Source organism: Anser brachyrhynchus (assembly GCF_964034855.1).
Source record: "Anser brachyrhynchus genome assembly, chromosome: 2".
Classification (NCBI taxonomy): Eukaryota; Metazoa; Chordata; class Aves; order Anseriformes; family Anatidae; genus Anser; species Anser brachyrhynchus.
Window position 1 is genome coordinate 105509009 of NC_137695.1, and position 23411 is coordinate 105532419.

At 39.8% G+C, this 23411-nt stretch overlaps 1 protein-coding gene and 1 long non-coding RNA gene across 6 annotated transcripts in view; both read right to left on the reverse strand.

Annotated features, from left to right (window-relative positions):
• The window catches only part of LDLRAD4 (low density lipoprotein receptor class A domain containing 4), a 290554-nt gene that overhangs the window by 120533 nt on the left and 146610 nt on the right, over nucleotides 1-23411 (reverse strand). The window lies entirely within an intron of this gene.
• LOC308189816 overlaps nucleotides 1-23411 on the reverse strand; it is a 46360-nt gene that overhangs the window by 18005 nt on the left and 4944 nt on the right. Inside the window, exon 2 of the long non-coding RNA XR_013946623.1 lies at nucleotides 1-21174. This exon is cut by the window's left edge and continues 18005 nt beyond it. This is a non-coding gene — a long non-coding RNA (uncharacterized lncRNA). The remainder of the gene's footprint in view (nucleotides 21175-23411) is intronic.

Below are 23411 nucleotides of genomic sequence, written 5' to 3' on the forward strand. Positions count from 1 at the left end.
TGCCTCAATCTTCTCCCTTTTTGCAGACTTTCTTCTTGTTTAATTGTGACATCAGAACTTTTCCTCCTTACCTTTTCTGTAACAATTACAACAGCTGCCAAAGCTGTCACTGTGACCAGATCTAACTGGAGTGAAGAAGCTATGCAGGGCCAAGTATGTATTTCTACACATTGTAATTAGCATCTCCTCAGAGCTGGCTGTGGGAAAAGATCATCATTTTTTCCTATGAAAACATTTATGTTTTAACAAAAAAAGTGAAAAATAAAGTGGAAATTATTCCCAAAGTTCAATGTGAAATAAGCAAGAGTTATCCAAATAAGGTTTGGAATTTCTAGTTTCTTTGCCAAGAAAAATCAAATTTTTAAAGATGACTTAATTTCAGATAAATAAAAGCATCAGTCAGCATTTCTAAGCAGTATTAATCATTTTTCTGCTGGACTAAGTTACAGACAGCTAGAAGAGTCACTTGTATATTTCAGTAATTTACATAGTGACTAACATTATTTAAAATATATTTTTTAAAGGCCAGAAATATGTAACTCAAAAGCATGAAGAAGAGAATTGAATCATGTTGTATGCTCTTTTGGAATTCAAAAGAGTTGAGTTACAAAAGTTAAACATTTAGTTGAAATATCGTGAAATGCAGTGAATAAAGATCGCTTTAGACCAGCAATAATCCCCACTGTATCATGTAACATTAATGCCTATTTTACAGAAAGCTGTAGTAAACATCCATCAAAACAGCAGAGGAGGCAGCTTCACTTGCGACGTGAAACGGTTACCATTACCAAAGGAGGCGAGTAGAGGCAGCTGTCATGAGAGGCAAGTACTACAAACAGCAACGCCTTCAAAGAGCAAATGAGATGGCTTGCTGCAGAACTTCAGAGACTGGCAATATTAGCATTACTGCACAGACACACTAAACTAAGGCATTTTTTTTCTTTTCTTTTTTTTCCCATGGAATATCAAAATAACAGCAGGTAAATACTTTGCTCCTTGTAAGCCAGCAATAAAATAGGTAAGTCACTCCCAATCAATCATTTCTTTATTTGTAAACAACAGTCCAGGACCACATCCCAAACATAACACCACCAGTAGGCACCAAAATCCCCAAATCCTGTACTAGCCAGTGCAGCACACACTTTACTGGCATGGCACGTTGCCTTCAAGGTCTTTTCATCCTTGGTTTACCTCCTCAGAGGATGACAAACTAGCTTGGGGTTGAAAAAAACCATTTGTTTTGCAACCTAAATGTAAATTGTGCTCTGCTAAGACTGAGCAGGAGTCTCAATTCTGCATCAAAAGATTCTCATAGCAGTAAGAGCAATACAGGGAGGTTTCATTTTCCAGACTGGTCTTTGGTTTATATATTTTAAATAGTAGTCATAGAGAGTTAAGAGTGAGTTCAGAGAATATTTTAATCAATCCATATTTAAATTTTTACTCTGTGAACCTTTCCGATTCAGTGCCCTAGCACACAACTAACTAAAGCGGATGGACATTCCTGGCAATAAGCTGTCATTTAACAGATAATATTGATTGATTTTACTGCCCTTCTTGAAGATGTTTTGTTACCAAAACATTTGTTTGCTTCCTTGCTTTTACACAAAAGTTGTAGGGTATTTTTGAGTGTCAAATTTCTAAAGGTGGCTTTAGCTGACAATTAAAATGGATGTTTTGCTTCCATTAATTTTCACTGAACTTCAACATGCACTGATGAATCCCTTTCTCTACCCTTCCCATGCTTCCACTAGAAAAAGCAAAGCTATTAGTAAGAGAAAAATGAAGATAACATGAACAAAATAATTCAACAGACCAGTCCCCCCAGATATACAATCCCGTCCTTGAATGTCAGGACAAAATTCAGTAGGTGCACAAATTCCAGGGGGAAACACAGCAAGTCCATAGGAAACAACTGTGGGTACAGTGCAAAACGTCTGCATCCACTCTCTGTTTCTGAAGTACATGAATATTCACTTTCCTCTGTATAAAACAACCAATTTTCTGTTTGGAAAGTGCAAAGTGATAATTAATGTACAAGGTTAAAGAGAAAGGAAAACAAAAAATCTTTCAAGGATGCAGCAAGAGAAATTTCTGCCGGAGGCTACATTAGCCAAAATAAGAATGTCCACTGCACAATATCTAATTTCATGCATGACTGCTGCTCTGGGTCACAGCTCTACACTCTCTCCCTCTGAAGCTTCCTCATTCACCCCTCTACCCCAGCCTAAAACACTGTTATTTATAAACTGCTTGGAAAACTGGTGTCCCAACAGCCTCACAGGTTTTATAAACAAATGTATCTGTCTAACCTCATACTGAATTTATAGCATTTTTCAACCAAAAGGAGTAAACAAGATGATGCACAAGGCCATTACTTCATGATTCAGGCAGAATGGAGAGGAGCATTATTGACAGATGAGAAATTACTCCTATTTTTGCCAGTAAAATTAAGAACTCTGCTGGAGCAAAATGAAAACTCCTTCCAATTTCCATTAAAATGATTTTTTTCTTAAATAACAAGAATTCAGGTTCACTTTAGGGAAACCATCCTTAGGGCCAACCGAGGTATGGTTTATCAGGACAAACATTCTTGTTTTTTCTATTTCAGTTCAGGAACAGCAAAATTGCTCAGATATATCCTATCCATCCTGGGGGTCAGAACTTTCTGACAAAATTAAATGAGGGCGATAGCTAGGCTCCGGAACAACAGCTTTAGGGTTGGCTTACACAGGACAGTGTAGTAACATGTATGAGCACTGAATTAACTTGGATTTACCTATCCTTATTAGCATGAAATTTTCCTAGACTAATACAATCGTGTTTCTGACACCCAGAAAGTTAGTGTGGGTATCTGACCAATCATAACTGCATCAGCATGGACACAGCCTTGGATGTTATGCTGCACAAACAGGATGATTCACCAATTTCAGTGATCAGTGGACACTCTGCATAGGAAAATCAGGCACAAACTACAAGGGAAGGGAAAATAAATCTATTAAGAACTAGTTCTGTGCACCTGCGGAATTGCCACGATTTCAAGTAAGATAAGCTGCAAACAGCAGCTTTATCTGTCTAGACTAAAGGTTTAGACTGGCTTGCAATCAACAGCTTCAAATAAGGCAAATCTCCAGGACAGGAAGATGAAAAACGAAGGAGGAAAAAATCAGTACAAGAAAATTCCTTTAAAGATATGGCATATCTTCACAGAACCCCAGCACGGCTGAGGCTGTCAGGTCCGTCTGGAGGCCCCCTGCCCCAGCCCCCTGCCCCAGCAGGGCCACCCAGAGCAGGGTGCCCAGCACCACGTCCAGGCGGCTTCTGAAGGTCTCCATGAGGAGACCCCACGGCCTCTCTGGGCAGCCTGTGCCAGTGCTCGGCCACCCGCACAGCACACAAGTGCGGCCTGCTGCTCAGAGCTGTGCCCGCTGCCTCTTGTCCTGCCGCTGGGCACCACTGCAAGGAGCCTGGCTCCATCCTCATTGCACCTTCCCCTCGGATATTTATAGACGTTACAGATCCCCCAGAGCCTCCTCTTCTCCAGGCTGAGGAGCTCTCAGCCTCTCCTCACAGAAGAGGTGATCCAGGATCATCTTCATGACTAATGGATTCTCTCTCCAGTGTGTCCACATCTCTCCTGTGCTGGGGAGCCCTAAAAGACACTTCCCAAATGACAGTACATCAGTCTGAAAGTTGTAGACTTCACTAAATCCCAAATAGTAAAGAGCGAAAACTTACTTGAGATTTACTCAGAGATATGAAGCTTTATTTTTGTTTGTTTTAAGGGGTCTATACTACTGTCAGACCCACCAAAAAAAAAAAAACAAAAAACACAACAAACAACAAAAAAAACAGCACTGAAGTCACTAACCAATAAAAACTTTGATGCATACCAGAGACAGAATTATACATCTTTCTCACACGATTTATAGCTGCCTTCTAGAAAAGGCTTGAAAACTACTAAAATGGAAAGTTTATTAAATTGTTTACTTCTCAAATACATTCTGAAGCAAAAATAAACGCATTGCCAGCTGGTGTTCCTGCGCTCTCTGCAAAGAATCAGTGTTCGACACTTATCTCATAGGACCCAAAATTCTTCTTTCTGGCTGTTTTTCCCCTCTGTTGTCAGTTTTTTTCCTAACATTTCCTCTTTAAAAAAGCTAGATCAATAAATAAATTCTTGACATAGCTGTTTGCATAACATCATGAACATTGTGGGAGAACACAACACAATCCTTAACCTCCCCCTCACTGCCAAGGGCAGCTTGGGCTTGGAGCGATGCCACGACAGGGAACAAACCATGGCAGGGCACTGCCCCGCCGTGTCCCAGACCTGAAGCCCCAGGTGCCCATCCTCTTTGAAAGGAAAAATACCCTTACCCTTTAAAAGCTGTATCTTTTGAAACTTGAAAGAAGTGAGGGAAATAGGGGAAAGAAGGCATATGCCAGACTCCTCTTTTCTATCCAGAAGGAAGTAACTTGATAAATGATTGCTAAAACCAACATTTTAATGAAACCAAAGACAGAATATCAACTTTCAAACTACTCCTTTGCCTGAAATTCTAACAGCACAAAAATTGCCAACCTATGCTGGGGAAAAATAACAGCAAGGATATGTTAGACTTGTTCTGACTTACCAGTAAGTTATTTATAACACCCTTCAAAATTTTGGAAGGTTATATTATGGAGTCCAAGTTGTATTGTCTATTGTTTTACAGCCAGGTGCAGGAAACTAAAGCAGAGCCAGCATGCTTGCTGGAAAAAACAAAACAAGGCAAAAAAAAAAACAAAAAACCCTCTGGATTGCAGAAGTTGCTTTTTCTGCATTCTTAAGTCAGTGCTATGCGCTTGGGTACTTTTCTCACATAGTTTAGCAAATGTAGGTATCCCGTGAACTAACCATAAGTGGAGACACCCCATCATTTTTCTTAGGCGTATTCTATAAATGCCAGAGACCATCTTTGAAGAGAAACTCCAAATTTACCTTCAAATTGTTTTGTCTTGCTAGCTGAGTTCATGTTGAAGATGGATATAATCTAAAGCAGTTTCGCTGTTTGACTAAGGATTGGGCAAGTCAAGTTTTCTGCAGTAGTCTCGTCTCTGCACTTCAAACCAGAGACAAGAAGTCTTCTTGCTTTTCTGAACAGAAAAATAATAGAAAATGATTTGGTCTGTTCTTTATTCTTCCTCAGTTCTTGCAGAACAGAACTAAAGTCACCCATTAAAGACTTGTCTCATCTACTAGACAGAGCATTCCCCGTGTCCTAAAGAGATAAAGAAACCCAAGTAGGAACAGCACAAACACTGTGAATAATAAGGGATTTTATATTTTAATCTAGATGAAATAACACTGTCTTCAACAAACAGATGCCAAGTGCGATACCTTTTTCGTGCAGCAGACTGTTTAACAACCACAATGTAATTATAAGACAGCTGCCAATTCTGAACGGGATGCTTTTCCGATCTTGCACAGTAATAGCCAAAATTTTGCTTAATTTTAGCATAAGGGCAGGTAGTCCAACACAGCGCCTGTGTCTGAGGAAGTTATATTTATGTACCACTTATCTGCTCTTCCCCTCAGAAAATTCATTACCTGGTTTTCCTTCCTGCTTACCCTTAACCTCAACTTCCAGAAAAGTATCAAATTCCACTTACACAGTGTTCTTTATAATTAGACACAAATTATTGAAAAAGTTCAATTATAACATTTTTGCCGTAGCATCTAAAAATGCTAGATATTAATAAAACCTTTAATCACCCTGAGGAAACACTGTGCTATTCACAAGTCTGTTCTACATTTTAAATTCCTCTGAGAAGAAAGAAATGCAATGACCAATATACTGATTATTACTATGTACTTAGCCATCATTTCATGAAGTCAAAATGTTGGGCTACGATACTTTTATACTGTTCAGAATACACCTGCCAATGAAATTTTCATCTGTGATGTAGGAGACAGTAAAGCTTATTTTAATATACACACAATTCCTATTATCATAATTAAAAATATAAATATTCTGTATTATATGTTTGTTATTATTTTTATTGCACACAGAAAATATACAATACTAATACATTAAATATGGTGTGTTTGTGTATATATACACACACATAAAACAAGCAAAAAAGATTTTTACATTCCTGGGATTCTTTGATGGGCAATTAATACAACGTTAACGTGCAGATCCTTTGACTATCCAACTGAAGTGTTTAATTACTAGCCTAGCAGAAACATATTAAAACAAAAAAATATTAAGTACCGTGTAAAGCTTGAACAACCTACCAAACCGCTGCCTGTCGTAAGATTTGCAAAGTGTCCAAAAACTATTTTTAAACTCCTGAAGCTTCTTCCATACTAATATGCATTCTCAGCCTAATACAGGCACTGAGTTAGTTTGTCGCCTTTATGTTTTAACTACACACCATGTTGTTTTTGTCTCTCAATTGCCTCAAATCTTTCTGCCTCGATTCTGTGTTCTGCTAGCAGGTCAGCTTCCCATTCTCATTTTCCACATTTTACATATTTCCTTCTTCGGTCATTCACTGGCACATGTCAACAAAATTTACCCGCTAACCTGCTTGCTGATGTTGACATTTTCCAGGAATATGTGCGTCAGTATACAAGGAACTTAAATAAAATGAAAAAAATGCAGATTTCCTGGAAGATGCTAAATTAGAAATCCCTTATGCAAAATCCCTTCAGTTATACAAAGACAGCGAACCCAATGTAACGTCGTGTTAGATAAACTCAAGCGTTGCCCTTTGCTCTTTCATGTCAAGTGGCGCTTTCTGTCATCAGCTTCTGCTTTCACAGACACGGGTTTGGGAGTTTTCTACAGTGCTTCTGCTGTTTTGGAGGACGTTTTGTTTCAATAAGCAGTTGTGGTGGATAAATACACTATGTTTGGGAGGATGTTTTGTTTCAATAAGCAGTTGTGGTGGATAAATACACTAATGGATCACCATATGCTGGAGGTCCCTTTTGCTAATAGGGAACTCTTGCTCCCCAGCTTTTTTAATTTGCATCTGGAAATAAAAGGGCTTTTTCCCCTTATTTCCCAACTACATAGTTGCATTTATCACTAACAGAAGTGTATGGCAGCTACTCTTCAAAAGCCATTTTTCTTCCAACCCTTCCCTGTATTTTAGGTCTGGTCAAACTGCACAATGTCTTCCCTAAGGAGGACACTTCCAAACCTGAAATATAAAGTTTCTTATTTAGTATTTGCTCTTTGCTTTCCTTCTGAGAGAAAAAAGAAGGTGTTAGATCTTGTACAACTGGACGGGCATGGGAGGAAAACGTGTGGATGGTCACACACCCAGCAGACTGAAGGCCACTTCACTAGGCATCAAGACACTCAGTACTTTTGAAAACACTTGGAAGACACGCATAAGCCTGATGAAAATGAGGGATGCAATGACCAAGCTAGACAGATTTCTATTTCCAGCAAAGTACTCAACTGGCATTGTTACTCTCACTTTATATTTCATAATCACACCTCCAATATGAAAAAGATGTCATTCCTATTTGATGAGCCTTTCACAATTTACCACTTTCAGCCATCCGGAAACTATTATGTCAATACAGGCTTCAAAATCCTAGCCAAAAAAGTTTTTAGCCTTCCTGTTTAGCTCTGAAAACACACAGCCTCAAGAACCATTTTTTAAAAAGGAGAAGTATCATAGGTCACATTTTCCTTTAACAAATGCCTACGTGATCAGCATATATATATATATATATTCTTTGAAACAATAAAGAAGCAAGATATAGGTCCAAATCCAAGGATTCAAACAAGCAATAAAACCCAAGGACTCAGACAAATCAGATAAAATAATTTTAAGGCATAGAAGTTTCTAGGGGAGAAGATGAGTTTAACTATATTTTTTCCTTTTTGCAAAAGCAAAAAGTTGGTTTGTTGGTGTTTTTTTTTTTTGTTTTGTTTTCCAGTACACTTGTTCAAAAGTAAAGTCTTGTTCTCAAATAAGTTTGGTCATTTTACAGTCAGTAATGAAAAAAGGAAGAAGACTATATAACCTGAAAATACTGAAATGCAGCTACACTAGCAAGAGGTGAAAGCCAGCACTTTTCTCAGGCAGCAAAACCAGTCAGTGCTAGATTGACTTAGAAAAACATCCTATGTTGTATAACCTTGTATTCAGTTGAAGACAGCAGATCCAACGAGAGAAATGAAATCTAAACAATGAAGACCCAATGTAGTTTTCCAAGAGAAGAACAAGGGAAGAAATCAATTGTGCTCATTTTATTGAGGATCCTTAACAAGAATTCAATTAAAACAATTTCTTTTTTTTTTCCTAAACTGAATGACTAAAACCTACTGAACCAGAAGACTCAGATACTCTAGGCATGGCATAGGAAGTACAAATCCAGTTCTACATTAGCAACGAAGAGGACCTAAGTCTGAATGCATTCAAGAGCAAAAAAATTATATACCAAAATTACTTTTATGTGGGAGAGCAACATCTATTATTCCAGCAGAACTAAAAACTGTTTCTGAAGATCTACGTGGTTTCGTTCAACAGTGGATTTTAATAATTGACATGAACAAATATTATTAAATATTAAATATAAAATCTAACATTATAATTTTATATATTAACATATATAATTTTAATTATTTGGTTTATTTTATGGTCATATTTAATATATCTTGATTGTGTTGTCCTTTTGCATAAATGAACTTCATTTAACACTCTCTGAAATTGTTTGGAATCTTTTTCCCCCTCTTCTTTTCCTTTCATGCCCTTTTTGACTGAGCAGCTTAATTAATATCCATTTCTAAGAATAAGTGCTGTCCTGGGGAATTTAACTAAATATGCTAAATGAACCCTGTTTCTGAGAAGACCTATCACAACACACCGGGCTGCAGTTAAACTTCGTTCTACACAGAAAACAACTCCCTCCTTCACGTTGCTATAACGTCTGACTTATCACTGGGAACGGGAAGGCAAAGTTTACATTATGTTTTGTGGAAAAAATTCGTAGCACTTGGCTGAAGTTAATATAGACCCAAATGTCCGTCTCCAAAAAGACCTTCTTAAGCTTCCAGAAAGCTCTCGATTTTAAAGTGGGTATTTTTTTTAAACAGAGCTCTAGCTCTGTACAGCTCCTCAGTAAACACATCCTCTTCCAGCATGCTGCGGAGAATACCTCTTACTGGGGAGATAATGTAAATAACTTTACAAATAATTATATTTATAAATAGGATATAAATCATTTCGAAGTAGAACTGCTCATTAGACAGCAGCGCATTCATGCAAAGTAACCCCATGACCCGACACGGGTGTATAAAATCCAGACTTTGACCTCGAGCTGGTTCCTGAAACCTCCTCCTACAGCGGCCAGCATGGATGAATTTCAAATACCAGGACAAGGGGAGGGGAGGGAAGGGAACAGAACTGTCAGGTGATTTTTTTCATTAAACTTCCAGTGGCTCAAAGCTTGGCTTATGACACATAGCAGGAAAAAATGATCCAGCAAGATCCAGCACTGAATACTTCTTTGTTCATTTTATTCTAACATATTTTGCCCCAAAGAACAGAAGCAGTACTGTTCGACTGGAGCATGTCACCAAGCTTGATTCTTTTATCTGAAACCTAAGGCTAAATGACTTCTTTTATCTGCCTTGCTGCTTCACTGTCCCTCACCGAGTGGCTGAATGAAAGTGAGGATGCTCAACGCTGTTAAACTTTCAGATGCCCACGGACCTCCCAGCATCCGTGCTTTGAATGGAAGGAAGCGGTCTGATTTGGCTAAAATCATTTTAGGAGGCGAAACACCGAAAGGTGGCAGGAAGCAAGAGCAGCGAGGCAAGGCCACGGGCTGGTCCCAGCTCTGGCGCTGACTTAAACGAAGGGAGCTGAGGCCTGATCCAAGCCTCGCACCGCTTTCCTCAGCAAGGCACGGCTGAAGCGGTCGCTGGGACTCAGGGTGAGGAAACCAATTTTTATGTTCCGTACTTCTGCTTAAAAGCACAAATTCAGCTCATCACAACTGGTACCACCGTAGGATTTGTTCTCAGCACATCTATTTGCAGGGTCAGTTGGAGTTGCCAATGTATCTGTCCTTGAAGGGATTCCGTACCATTATTTTGCAATTAGCAGCTCCCTACATCCTTCTCTCCCAGTCTGGAACTAAGAAATACATAGATTTGCTGTCACTCCCGTTAACTGCATCAAGAAATGTTTTAAAAGAGCCCCCCTTCATGCTATCGGGAACCAGTTTTGCTATTCTGGATGTCCACATTAGAAAGACCTCTCTAGACGCATTGTGTATGTCCCGTTCTCATTTTCTTTTTAAAATTAAAATGAAAAGAGTAAACACTTTTACTCTATTTGCTGAAATAACCGAAGATGTGAAGCAGCTTGTACCATCACCACAAACACCATTAAACCACGTTTTCCTAGACACTCATGCTAATTAACCCTCCACACCGCCAGTCATGGCAATAGCCTCCACCTTTGCATCTTCCTCAGGCCCCATCGGCAGAGCCAAGGGAGCTGCAGCTAAACCTGAGCACGGCCAGGTCGCTGCTGCAGAATGTGCCACTCGACCAGAGGCCTGAGATATGCTCAGTGCTTGAAACTCCTTTTCTTTTTTCTTTCATCATTTGCGAATATTCTCTATATTTAGTCCTTAGGAAAGTAACAGACAAGATGAATAATTAGATATCCAGCAGGGCTAAATCAACCAGGCTCCTCTGGACTCCGTTCACAATGCACATGATTTCAGTGCAAGGTTCTTCCCATCCAACACTATCAAAGGGCCCTGAACAACTCCTGTTATAGATCTTCTTAATGACTGTCTAATTTAAGCGTGAAACTAACGATGATACGTACGAAAGAATGAGGTCTGTTTTCACCCCTAACCTGAGCTGAGACACCCTATATGAGCAATTATGACTCTAATCCTGTGCCACTTAATTTCCCAATTGTTTTTACCAGTTTTTAAAAACAATAAATTATTGCTACTTGTTTTCTTCATGAAACCATAGCATGCACAATCAGGTGCTCTAAATACCTTACATTTGAATAAATGAGGGTCTGCGTGTTCACCTGGAACAACATTACTGCTGTTAACACACGCTCAGAGCGACTGATTGCAAACCGAGCACCACAAACGTCCTTAGCCGATCGTTCGGTTTTACGTACACAATTCCTACAGAAACAGCAAGAACCAAAAATCCGAGGCAGCTATAAGAAACCAGCTCCAAGACCTTCACCAGGATGGGAACATGGGTGCACACAGTGAGTTTCAGATGGTGATAGGCACACAAGGCAGGGTGATGGCTTTGGGAAAGGCAGCAACCTTTTCTTCCCACAACCTGCCACACCTCCTGCTTTCTTCCCACCGACTGACTGGTCAAGCAGCCTTGCTCTGTCTCCCACAAGTTATCCATCTTCCAGTCTCTCCACCAAATCTAACCCGATCTGTTCTCCCTCGAACCAGCGTTGGCCCTTCTGCGTTTCTCCATCCTTCATGGACACACCTAAAAGCCCAGCTGCATTTTCTACGGATTGTCACTGGCTTAATACTCCAACATAGTATTATGTTGAGGTCTCAAGGCTTTTGTGGTCAGCCAAATGGATCTCCTCCAGGCCCTGTACATTATGAATATGTAATGTAACAAATGAGAAGCTCTATTAAAATATACCAGTACTCCTATAAACAGTGGGATTGTTGTGTAAAACTGCAGTGCAAGTTGAAGGCTTCGTTTCCATTAAATCCAACGTGATTTATCGATGCCTACCTTCAATACGGTGTGGCTGCCAAGGGCCAGCAGGCCCAGCAAATAGCCTGCGAAGGAATCAAATGGAGGCTGCTAAGTCAAGACGTTGCTTTGATTCCCATTTCCATTTAAAAACTTAAATGAAATTTGACATGATTCATAGGCCAGAGGTAGGATTCAGAGATCAGGGCTGATCCCTTCAGGAGGCTGAGTGATTCAGTCACACGGAAAAGAAATATCACACAACTGAAAGAGTTAAATGCTTTACTATTTATATCCAAACACATTTAGAAGTCCACCTTCTATCCTAGCTCTCTACCAATGAAGGAAAAAAAGCCAACACCATGCTACAGTCTTCAAAAACTTGTATATTTATAGCTGCTCTCATTTCAATTAAATGTCTCAGTCTTTACGGTCAGCAAGCTCTGCCTCAGAATATTGTGCTTTACTGCAGAGGCAGAGCACGTTTCTGTACGTTTGTGGCAGAAAACGACAAAATTTTATGCCACGTGGAATATAAATTTGTGGGGATTTTTTGGGAGTAGGGGCTGCTTGTTTTTAACAAAACCAGCTAAAACAGTCTATTCCTAGAGTCTAGGAATCCAAGTTATGTTGTATCATCACCTACCTATACCTGTCCATTTATAAGTAACATTTAAAAATCCTAGTTTTCAAGACACAATACTTATGTCTTCCCCCTTTAGGCACAGTACAAGGCAGAACACATGACATATGTTCCTTTTTTCCTTTTTTTTTTTTTTTAAGAGATAAACAGATTGCTAAGAAAACCCTGATAACTGCATTTCTTTTTCAGACTCACCTGATGAACATAGCTAAATTTTTAAACCTCAGAAAGCTCCGTAGCACATCTGCAGATTTCTGGCAATCAGTGGCTCCACTCTGAAATCAGATTTTCTTTGGAAAGTCACCTCTGGAGTTGTGTGGTTTTTTGCCCACTAGCTGACAAGTATCATTAATTAGAAGAGAGGTGTGTGTCTATGTATATATGTATGAATAATGGAATGAGACACAGCTGGTAAAACTAGCAAAGCATAAAGGTAATGTCTTGACCACTCGTCGCTATTACAAAATCCTATGGCATTTCTCTCTTGTGTATTAGTCTCGCAATGAGGGTAATTACATTCAGTCTCCTTAAATCCTTAGCTTAAATAGCTACTATAGTCACATATAGAAAGATATTTGCACGTCTGGGTCCTACTTAAGCGACTTAACTGCCATTGAAAATAGGGACAAGCATACCTTCTGAATGTGGCTTACACATGGCATTATTAAAGAATTTCTATGAAGGGCCTACGCAGTCTGTATTTTAGTTTCTGTATGTCTAAAAGATATATATATATATATGTATATGTATTTCCTACAATAAGCAGTAGCAATAGGCAGTTGGGTAGGAAATGCTATAAAGGCTGTCATTGCTCTTTTCGAGTCAAAGACCATCGTTGTCATGAAACATGCTCTGCAAGTGAGGTCTTGAAACTGCAATAATATTTTGACTTCCTCACCAGAGAACAGAATTTAAAATAAATAAATAAATAAAATAATCTGATTGATATGGTTCAGCAAGCAGTTAGGTTCACTTAGCCCTGCAGAACGGGGGGTGGGGGGGTGGGGGGGGGTTACCCTAATTATTATCATCATCTAATCAGGCTCAGTATATTGCAAAGTACTGCAGAATTTAATGTCTGTGGGTGCCATTCAAAGATCTCTGAAATCTATCTTTATTATGCATAAACATTTTTGTACACAGTTATTAACTTGACAAATGATGTCTTTTTAGAATCCATAATAGAAAGTGTGGCCAACTGAAGTGTTCCAGGCAATATGTAGAAACAGTTGTGCTCATGTAGAAATTAGGCTTTCCAACAGAGATCTCTAAAGCCCCATTTGTACTTGAAAGACATGCCTCTTGTTTTCCTTTATTTTTTGCTAGCCAAATCTCTCATCTGTATTCTGTGAGACACACCTTTCGACAGTGGAGGAAAAACAATGTTTTAGTATTCTGTGGGGAGGGAAGATACGGAGGGGGATAAGAAGGAGGGAAAGAAGGAGTATTTCCCCAGTTATCTGCAAGATAATTCATCAAATCTGGTCTTCTAATTCACAAGCTTTTTGATATGCATAAAGGAGGAAGTTGTCTCAGGAAAGCGTAAGAAACATTTGACAAAACCAGAAACTGGATCAGAGAAAAATCACCTCTGCTTTTACGTTCTGGCAGCAAAATTGGAGTCCCTCTTTCTGATTTACAGAAGTTCCTTTTACCTGGAATACAACGCAGGATGTGGTAGTAGATAACTTATGTCCCCAGTCTGGCAGCACTAATTGTGCTCTTACTGCACGTTCCTACAACGATGGGCAGGGGCTGAAATGTGCCATGGATCTGGACTTCACACAAGAAAAACTGCTGTTCTAGAACATATTATACATGTGTGTGAGCATTTATTTTTGGATGTACGGCCGTTGGAAACACTAATGTTTGTATTTACATTCTGAGACATAAAATAGTAAAATATGGACTCTGGATAAATTGCAACAGTTTTGCTAAAGAGGCATTCACCATACAAGTATTATTACTACGCATTTCAACCCAGCTGTGGCAATTCAGAAATTGGCTACTCTTTGCTGACTCTTAACTGAAGGCGAGAATCATAGAGGAAGGGCGCAATGCTTAGAGTTGACATGGCACCGGCTGGGTTCATTAGCATGACGGGAAGCAAAATGGATGAGTCAGGTTTCGTCTGCAGCATTAACCCAATATTGTTCCTTCGAGGGTCCAGAAAGCTGACGGCCCTACAGTTACAGCAGTCTACACCAAGAAATAAGTCTTTTATAACAAGGAAGTTACAGGGACCTCACTTTCAAAACAATATTAATTGAAGCGTGTTAGTTATGGCACCGTGTAGAGATTAAGACAAGTGTGAAAACCCAGCGCAGGACTGCGTTCAATTAATCACACGAGCACCAATGTTGTTCAACATTCCAGCAGCTAATTAGCGCACGGATGGTATCTGAGTAATAGCTGGCTGGTGCATATATGGCCACACATCTGTTTCCCACCTCTCTGCATCACTCTGCACGTTCACAGCCTACACACATTTCTCTCCCAAAGTCCTAATTAATGGACAGCTTGTGTTGCAATAAGCAAAGAAATCGTTGTCACCTGCTGCAAGACAAGAGGCTCCACAAATCTCGTCCACTAGCGTCAAACATTTACGCGCGGAGTTCAGTACATTATGTTTAAAGAGCAGGCACTTCTGCGGGTCTGGTTTATTAACCACGGGAGCCTCATGGCCAGAAGGGCTGTCGGAAGCTTCAAAGAATCACATCCCAGTCCGTATTGCAACACGGTTCATTCTAAGCCTTGCTTGCTTAAGCTGGCTTCCCCTCAATTCCTAGTACACGTTTCCCATCAGCCTGCTCTCCTGCGCCGGGGATCCGTCGGGCTGCTGGCCACCCCTCCCGGGGCAGTGGCTGGCGTGCAATAGATAGTCCTGCACGGGCTGGCAGAGATCCCACAGTCTTCACTGTGAAGCAACTTGGTGTGCCAGCCTAGCCAGTTATCCTCCTTCTACGAAAGAGCAGTGTAAGACAGCCCAGATTTCTGCTTGCATGAAATGAAAGAAGGCTTGCATGTGATGGAAGAAATTTCATTTGAGTTAGGGAAACTGCACAGCAGGACTCAGATCGTAGCTGCACACAATCACTGTTCAAAGCAACTTACTGGGGACTTCAGGTTCACATCTCCCGTGGGAGCCCACACACTGTCCTCCGGGATGAGACTGAGGAAGTGTCTACTTCTCAAGCTCTCAGTCTGTCTTACAGTCAGAAATCAGTTTAGAGCCTGAAACGTCAGCCTTATTACGCAGTTCCTAAATACTACTCTCTGGCTAGCTTATATACAAGTGGACTCAGTGTTCAGCGTCTTCCTCTCTTTAAATATTGTTAAATTCTTGCCTCCACAACATTACACGGTAAAGACGCCTACAGTCTCAGGAGGTATGGAAAAACTATTTCTTTTTTATCAGCTTTGAATTGCGTTGAGTGATCTTTTAATCTTATGACACAACCTAAGTTCCTGACCCGCCTTCTGTTCATCACTCGTAGTTCTGTGTACTTTTTTATTTCTCCACTATTTATCTGCACTCAAAAGTAAACAATTCCAAACTTTTTGGTTTCTATTCATATCAAAGTTTGTTTACAACTTCTTTCTGCTGTTTTCCTATGTTTTCTATATCTGTGGCATGCTTCTGTGCTGCAACAATAATTAAACACAACATTCCAGATAAAGGTGAAGTGTTGATTTATGTAACTACATCGTAACATTTCACATTCTACTTTTATTGATTCAAAATATTTTATCTGACCACAACTATGTTCTGTAAAGAGGTCTTTATTCAGCTCTTCATAGTGATACTTTGGTCCTTTTCCTTAAATTGCACAATTAATAAGGATCCAATAAACTGTATTAATAGCACATACTTTGCCCTCCAGTATGAATTACTTTGCATTAATCGAGATGGAATTTCATCCATCATTCTGTTGACTGCTGACCTCATTTGATTAAATCTTTCTGATATTCCTTTTCAGACTTCACTAACTTAGACCACGCAACCAAATATCATTACATTCACCATTTTTTAAGATACGCTGTCCCAATTTTAGAATTATGGTTGACTGATGAAACTCCTATTCTTCTGCCCCTAATCACATTTTAATGCAAATGGATTTAGGTACCTACTCAGAGTCTACTTAGCATATCCATTTCCTCACTCTTAGATGTTGACATACAAGTGAAAAATTAAATATAAGCCTATTAATACTGGACAGGATGTGCTAAAGTTAACAAACAACATCAAGCACATCCTGTTTTAATATATATATATTTTTTAATTCTCACTGTCAGCTTATGACTATTTCTTCCAGTATAATACTTGTTTTTCTGATGTTATTACAGCTTAGCATCTCTTTGCGTGTTTCTTCAACCATATAAAATTTGTGTTGTCTTTTATTAATTCTGCAAAGTAGATGAATATAATTATCTCTATTTTATAAATAAAGTGATGAAGGAAGAAAAAGAATAAAGGTTTCTTCAGGACTGCGCAGGAAGTCTTCAGTAGAGATGCCCGGAAAACCTGGATTTGTTGGCAAGACCTATGCACCAATCACCAATTCTTCCATTCTTTCTATCATTTCAGTCCTTCGTTCAGTTTTTCTAACAACAAGGGAATTTATTTTTCCCCATGTGTTATATAATAGGCCTGTAAAAAGGGTACACAGTTTGAAACCTGTGCTTTATGGCAAAGCAAACGCATTTGCTGGAGGAGCATGGCGAGCACCAATACTCGTGGCCAGCTGACTGATCATCTACATTGCAATGACCTATCAAAAGTGACAGATATTCACAATGAGGGCCACAGCTTCATACAAACAACAGCCACATACACCTTTCATCCCAGTAATTAAAACAAACAAGCCAGTATACCTTTGTCATTGAGAACAATAACAAAAAAAAGAGTAAGCTTGCAACATAATGATTCCAGCCGTCAGCTAGCAAATCCTTGACCAGTAGGAACAGTCCCTTCTTCAGGAATATCTGAGTCAACTGGAAAGACGTCAGAATCATTTCCTATTGAAACAGCTGAAAGGTTCTGCGAGTCCACAATGTTATTCTTGGCATTAGCTGCAAAGCATTGCACACCGAAGAAGAGAATGTGAAGAAGCATGACATTTCTCCTGGCCAAATGAGCTACGTTTAAGAAATAACATAGAACTACCTGAAATTCAGGAGATGTAGAACATGAACTATCCAAGAACTGAGAAGCCAGTTCCCACTACGACAGACGATAACGCACACGTTCTTGCAGGACCCTGTATTTGAATAAACACAACCCCAGCCCAACCAGCCTTAGTCACACTAATTTGTTTACACACACATTCTTTATCTTAGACCACAAAAAAAAAAAGAACATTCTAAATCTTGGTAAAATACAGAAGAAAGGAAAGATTGTTTTGGAGAACTGTGCTGCCAAGAACACAATAATATCGCCAGCAGCCCCCACACATTTGTTATTGCATTCAGCACAAGTGCCGGATGAACATCTGCACTGTAAAAATTCAGCCCATTAGCTCCTTCAGCTTGTTAGCATATTTTAATACTGTGATCACAGCTTTCTATTTCTATCAAGGTGCTACTAGGTGCCAGACTCAGTATTCACATAGTGTGTCATTATTATCTCTATACCCACCAGGTTCTTCATGTCTTACTTCTGTGAACCTATTACACAGCAATACTGAAACAGAAGAAGAGAAGAGGAAGAAATCCAAGAGGAAGGGAAGAGGAAGCTACTGGCACAGCAATATTGCTGGCAAGATAAGTAAAGCTGTGATCTTATCATGTATGGTTGGACTAATGCTGTGCTACATACATCTCTCTCTAGCCTCACAGACCACGTTATAAGTTAGAAAAAATCATCCATCACCGACAGAAAGTAACTTAACAACTTTCTCTCCTGACCTGTTTTGCTTTAGCTCCTTACAGTGGCTTAGTATAAGCAGTTGGTCAACTTTCTCATTTGTGGGCTAAATAGAACACAAAAACATATTTTTGCCTTGATTTTAATCCAAACCCATGGGTATTAAAAGCATGGGTATTTTTAAACAAAAGGAGAGAATCCATATTATTTTCATGGAGCCAAGGAGGTATAGATCTTTCCATGTTGTTACTGGTATTTTTCTTAATGCAAACTACCCTCTATTCCCTTACATAAGATATCCATGTGAAGAAAACAAAAATGAGGCCATGCCTGCTGTAACGTACACACACATACTCCCACGGTTCCTGATACCTGTGTGCTACACAGTCAGGGGTGACAACTGTGTTTTGTACATGCAGTAGGTTGTGTGTGTGCATTTGGCTTTTCAAGCATCCAGGCCAAATTTAAGCCTGCTTTCATCACAAAACGAACTTGGTTCACTCTTAAATAAAGCTGCTGCAGGCCACAAATCCTGAACCAAAACAACAATGAAAAACCACCACTCAGAAAAAAACAACACAGTAAGTTTACGGAAATTTAAGATATTGGTCCCTCACAAAATAAATAAGACCCAGGCAAATCATCTTTTAAGTTGTAGTGAATTCATCACTTTCAGGCTTGTGTCCTATATTCAAAATGCCTTAATGTGACAAGCATATGCTGAACAGAAGAAACCAACATGCCCTCACATTTACTGGCTTGCAGGGGGTTGATGGATCTCCTCGTGTTCTTATATTAATAAAACTGAGGCATTTTCTCTTTACCTCCCCTTCCTAAATGCCGAATTCTCTCCGAACGACAGAAATCTTGTGCTCTTCCTGTGGAGCAGTACAGCATTCCTCCAAGGAAGCAGGTTTAGTGGGAAAAGCATAACTGTATGTCTAATTTACTTATACTCTTTCACTTCACATCTGCAATTGGTCAGTGCCAGATTCAATATTGGGCTAGCTGAGTCTTTGATCTGACCCAGGACAGCTGTTCCTATGAATTCATTTAACTAGCTAACATTATTCCAATAAAGCACCTTGTCTTAAGCCAAACTGGACTTTACTATTGAAAATAAATGCTATATTACGTTCTGCTAGCATAGGTTCGTTCTAAACAAACACAAATCCATGAATGCTCATGAGAGACCCCCTGTTCTAAATTCTGGTCCTTCACTTTTCTGTTTCAGTTCTCTGGAATAAAATGTGACAAATGAGAGTATCTTGAACTGAGATTTTCAGAATGAGGGAGACGAGGGAAAGCAACAGTTCGTTCTTAATTCCCAAACTCTCCCGTACTGAGGGAAAGGTCTTTAAGCATATGCTTGTGGTTTAGCAATACAAAGACTAACCCTGCAGTTTCAATGGAAACCTTAAACCAGTCAAGGATATACCACCACTGAATGCAGCACTCCCACCCGTGGCCACTTGTACTGCCCTCTGCCTTGTTCTGGCACAGGCACTTGCACAGCTGAGCTGAGAACAGAATCAAAGACATGACATTGGCTGAAACCAAGTGGAAGTTTCTCGGAGTTAATCAGAACCAGATCAGGTCTCCAACCCAATTCCTCTGTGGCTGCACAAACATTTGCACAGGGACAAGAGAGGGAGTAACCACAAGGGGCAACACAGGCTTGCGCCAGTCTTGAATGCTTGCAAAACTGCAGAGTAATAGGCTTTCTCAGACTTTCCAGTCCAAGAAAAATAGTTGCACACTAATGGCCAAAGCAACATGCTTCAGTTAAACACTGTGTGATAGAGAAACACATCATTTCACACGCAGGACAGTCCATGGAGATCACTGAAAAGCATGGATTTCTCTGAGCACCAGCATGTTATATTTTAAGCCACATAGAAACTTCAGACATAAAATTTGCAGTGTGTATTTACACCAGAACATACAACCAAACTCCTAAATCACCTCCACTTCAAGTAGTTGCTTCAAAACAGAAGGAGAAAATGAGCCTGCTTAAGAAAAATCAAGGTGGCTCATTTCATCAGGAAGACGAAGATGGAGATTACGTCTGAAGATAAAGGGTCAGATATACATCTGCAGAATGAAAAACAATCAAAGATCACAGTCTAGTATTCCCAGAGAAGGAAGGTTGTCCAGTTTGACTGTCTGTTTATTGGGAGGGAGTTATTTATTTATTAATTTTTTTTAATTAAGAAAAAAAAAGTTGCCTCAAAGCATGTTTTCTGAAACACTTTAAGACCTATGAATATGTAAGTAATCTTTATATTAGTTAAGCACTTGAACAGATTCCAGTGCTGTATAGAAGAAATAATTTGTGACTGCTCCTGTAGGCATTTGTATTAGCCAAGCGCAAACAACACAAATGCAATCTTCCTAACGAGTATTTACCAGTGATAACAGATCGGAATGAATGAAAGGGAGAGTGATGTCTTTAAAATTCATGCAGGAAGATTTTAGAACTACATCTAAAACTCAGAGATTTAGCCAAGTAGCTCCCAGGGCACTGAACAGAGTGACCCCTACAAACAAAAGTGCACAGGAAGGAAAAGGAGCAATGAGCAACACTTACTGACATGGATGGAAAATAAAATCAACAAAAGTTGCTCAGTTCCATTTTATGTGATTTCTGATGCCATGTGGAAGTACCTATTAGTTGTACATGAAATAACATCAGACAATAAATAACTGTCTCACAGTTTATTCTCTTCCTCTCTCCAGCAGAATTGTGCCTATGCAATGACACTGTATTGTAGTTTCTGTACTTTCAGGCCTGCATTTGTGGACTATTTTTGCTACTAAGCACTTCTGGTGGAGAAAACAGCCTGAAAATGATGCTCTGAGAGCATGCAAGAGTCCGTTTCCCTGCCTCATACCAGTCTGCAAGGAGCTCCTGTCTCTCGCAGGGCCAAGCACACCTGTAAGATAGAAAGTCACATCATAACTGATGCATGGCATTATTTCTCTGAGATTTCCAGACTGAAATTTAGACACTCTCTCAGATGCATGAAAATCAGCCTTTGAATCAAGATTTTAATACACTGTATACTTCGAGAATGTAAAATTCTCTTTTACATATATAAGAAATCAGTAAGAGAAAAGGGAAACAGGAATAAAAGACATAATCTCATTAAAATGTAATGTTTAATATTAGATGAAGTTTCCTAAAAGCTCACAGGAATTGAATAAGGGGTGAATGAAATGCATATGAAGAACACACACACAGTTCTAGCAAATTTTGTTTCTAGATCTTTTTGATTAATGGTGATACAACTTACACACTTCACAAATGAATAATATCACATTTCAGAGCTCTTGGAATCCCCACGTTCTCATCTGCAGGGCACAGAGATTTTATTTCTTTTCTCATTAACTGTAGAAATATGATTAATGTTTGGCTGGTTTAGCCCTGTTTGTAAGCAGATGCAAATACCTGACGTACTGGCATATTTCATAGTTATTATTGGCCACATACGTGTGTCTGGCTTGTCTGAGTTGCTAATAGCTCCAAAAGAAAAATGGGTAAACTCTAGCATTACTGAATTCCACTTAAGTTTTATTACAGAATTCATGGGACCAGCAGTCTACTTCATTGCTTACATTAAATACTAGCAAATACAGTATTTTTAAAAGTACAGACAAAATACTAGAGTAAGAAAAACACAGAATTGACCTTAATGCTTCCCTCTTTTCAAATGTCCAAGCTCATACTAATTGCCAACTTTCCATGATGTGCTTCAAAAATATGCGAAGATGAAGTGATTTCAAAACAAAGCACAGAACCTGTTTATAGCACTTCAGGAACGAAGGCTACATTACAGGCTGAAAGCAAACTGGGCTTTCTAAGTAAAAAAAAAATGTCCATCTAGAGGTTAGTTATATATGCAGAAGTAAAACCAAGGAAGTTACAGCTTATTCTGTAACACAAAACCCAGAGAGCCCCTTGCTTTTCAGATAAGTTACCATATGTATTAACTTGATGTTTTTGTTGTTATATTACACTAGTCAAGAAATACTCATCACTCGAGCTACATATGATTTTTTTTATTGCCTTATCACTCGCTGCGTTTAGAGACAGAGAAAGGAAAAGCACCAGCGCCAGAGATCACTAAATGGCGCACGGTCCTCCATGCTCCTCTTTCCCAAAGCACAGGCAACCTCATGGAACCTCGCCTTCATGCACGGCCCATGAGGAGCCACAGGTAGGGAGAAGGGATGAAGCCTTCTGAGCCAGCGGGCCACACCAAAAGGCGGCAAGCAGCGTGTTCCCAGGTACGTGCAGCGACCGAACCGACCGACGAGCTGAACAGAGCTGACGGAGCCGCGCCGCGCGCAGGCCTCGCGGCCCGCTGGCGGCTCTCCCCATCCACCGCCCGTACCGGGCTCTACACCTGAACTAAAGCTCTCTCAAACCCCGGGGCACATAAAGCTGAAATCAATAGTGCCATAACACCGTACCTCTCCTTTCCTCCCTAAAGGCCGATAATAGACGAGCTGCAGCTGAAATCAGTATCGACCCGCTATCAGGAGCAGCGGGCCTTTTCCCCAGCCTGCGGAGGCAGGCCGGCATTGATTGCCATCTGATTAGAGGAGAGCGCGTCCTGACTTTCCCCAGTCACTTAAGCCGGCGTCTCGTTGCTTGTCCTTAGAGACCACAGCTCCACTCAGGCAGAGAGCGTCTAGACAGTATTCATGATCCATCTGTCTGGCACAGCCAGGCTGATGACAAACTCTATTAGAACCGAAACAATTTTTTTTCTCTCTTCCCTCCTCCCATCTCCCTTTTCCTCTGAGAAGCAGTAATCTGACACTGAAAATTACTATCATTGTTGCAATTCTCAAAATAGCAGTGCCAGACTTTCATTAACATCAATGCTAGACTGCTAAATATTTAAAGAAATGGATAAATTTCACCTGAAGTGGGACAGCCCAGCACACATGAAAGCAGAAGCACAATCAAAATGTAAATCTAAGCGGTTGTTTTTATCTGCGCAAATTCAGTGTCACAGTCAGAGGGGGATGCCAAAGGTCTCTTTAAACAAAATATTTTCCTTTGATTGAGCTTTTTGTTTTTAAAACAGAATCATTCTCCAGCCCCCTGCAGATTCCTACAAAGCTCAGAGCTGACAGAAGTAGGTGGGGGTGGTGAGAGGGA